Genomic DNA, 2,500 nt, shown 5'->3' with positions numbered 1-2,500 from the left:
CCTAACCCATGTTGTCCCCTAACCTAACCCATGTTGTCCCCTAACCTAACCCATGTTGTCCCCTAACCTAACCCATGTTGTGCCCTAACCTAACCCATGTTGTGCCCTAACCTAACCCATGTTGTGCCCTAACCTAACCCATGTTGTGCCTTAACCTAACCCATGTTGTCCCCTAACCTAACCCATGTTGTCCCCTAACCTAACCCATGTTGTCCCCTAACCTAACCCATGTTGTCCCCTAACCTAACCCATGTTGTGCCTTAACCTAACCCATGTTGTCCCCTAACCTAACCCATGTTGTCCCCTAACCTAACCCATGTTGTCCCCTAACCTAACCCATGTTGTCCCCTAACCTAACCCATGTTGTCCCCTAACCTAACCCATGTTGTCCCCTAACCTAACCCATGTTGTCCCCTAACCTAACCCATGTTGTGCCCTAACCTAACCCATGTTGTCCCCTAACCTAACCCATGTTGTGCCTTAACCTAACCCATGTTGTGCCTTAACCTAACCCATGTTGTCCCCTAACCTAACCCATGTTGTCCCCTAACCTAACCCATGTTGTGCCTTAACCTAACCCATGTTGTGCCGTAACCTAACCCATGTTGTGCCTTAACCTAACCCATGTTGTGCCTTAACCTAACCCATGTTGTGCCTTAACCTAACCCATGTTGTGCCTTAACCTAACCCATGTTGTGCCTTAACCTAACCCACGTTGTCCCCTAACGTAACCCACGTTGTCCCCTAACGTAACCCACGTTGTCCCCTAACGTAACCCACGTTGTCCCCTAACGTAACCCACGTTGTCCCCTAACGTAACCCACGTTGTCCCCTAACGTAACCCACGTTGTCCCCTAACGTAACCCACGTTGTCGCCTATCGTAACCCACGTTGTCGCCTAAACCTGCTCTGTAATTGTTATACGACTCGTTCAATTAGTGTAGTGTTGCCCACCCGCAACCCTCGCAATATAGTTCGCTACTCGCACTGCCCGCTCCCCTGTGTATCGCTTCATGTTAAACACCTTGCAAGTCTTGCTGACTTTCCACATGCTCCTGCTGTACACTGTAATGTGGATGGCAGCAGGGCGTACATGCCGCCCCCCCCCCCCCCCCACCTCTCCCCACGTCCCCACCTTGCCCCCTGCCTTCGCAAGGTGGTTGGTGACAAGTTTGCATGTTCAATGCCCTTCGCATGCGACGTACGCAGGCTACGTTGTGGTGCGGCCTGTGTCAACTGTCCGCTGATGTCGTACGCGTGAACCACAATCTGTACTGCACATTCGTCCTTATGTACTGAATGATACATCGTGGCACATGTGTGACCGTACAACGACTGCGCCCAAAAACGGCGGACCATACAGTGCAAATATTGTGCACGCAGCTACGTGTCGTCTCCCTATGAGAGCTGGATTGCAGTGTGGTACGCCATAGAGACGTGTGGGAGGAACGGACGCCGTGGATGGCGATCAGCATGAGCTGTCTGTTGATGTATTCGGACCTAGTCGTCTCTCCTCACACACCGTGATGGCATGGTGCAGCGCGTTCCATATCTGCGACATGCTACAGAAGCCGGTTGACAGTCGTTCGAGCAATGGACATCGCATACGTACGGGGGCCACCTTCCACGTATTGTCTAGGCGTGCACATTTTGTTGCGTGTATGTGGGCAGACGTAGTGTGGCGTGACACCTGACACAGGCATGCAATAATGGTTGAAGTTGCAAATGGCGATGGACGCCTACGTTTTCTGGTGAAGTTACGCAAATGAAGAAATGGTAACCCGTTGTGGTGCGGTTGTTCTCGCTAGGGGTGAATCGGTGATGGCGACGATAGGTTGAGGTACTAACCGGTTGTTCCAGCGATACCCACCATGCCGACGAAACTGAACGGCATCTGGGTGTGAAGCGATACGCGGCGGTGGCTGGGTGGGACCGTCCCCGGCCGGTGAGGGGGCGCCTCCCGGCGTGCTGGCCGCGCGGTGCGTGGGCGCACGCGCTACAGCCGGCTGGTGGGGGCGGCCAGTGGCAGGCGCGCCGGCCGACGGACGCGGCAGGCGTCGCAGCTGCGCGCCGGCGCACCCTGCGCGCGGCGCCGTGCGGCCAAAGTAGGTCCTCGCGGGCCCGGTGCGAAGCGCGGTGGACATCTGCAGTGTGCTGGTCCGATTGAGGACTGTGTGCGTTGAGGATGCGCCGCCGCCCGGCGCTCGGCGCCGCGACGCCGTCTGCTGCTCGGTCGCCCCAGCGGTTCTCGCTGGTGGTTTGTATCGCAGCTGTGCGGATGTGTTGGCGTGTGCGCTGTGCTGGGAGAGTTCGCTTCGGCACCCAAGTGGGGCTTTTGTCCTTCTGTGGCGCTGGCGTTGGAGCTGCCGGTCACCGTAGGTGGCGCGTGTTGTCTCCCGCCGGCAATGCCACGACAGCACGCTCCCGGGCCTCTGTCGGCAGCGGCAAGCTCAGTTGGGAGCACGGGTGGTCGCACCGAAAGCGTCTACTCGCCTAACTC

The sequence above is a fragment of the Schistocerca piceifrons genome, unplaced genomic scaffold, assembly GCF_021461385.2.
Source record: "Schistocerca piceifrons isolate TAMUIC-IGC-003096 unplaced genomic scaffold, iqSchPice1.1 HiC_scaffold_936, whole genome shotgun sequence".
NCBI lineage: Eukaryota > Metazoa > Arthropoda > Insecta > Orthoptera > Acrididae > Schistocerca > Schistocerca piceifrons.
The sequence above is the reverse complement of the archived record's forward strand: the minus strand, read 5'-3'. Positions refer to the sequence as shown.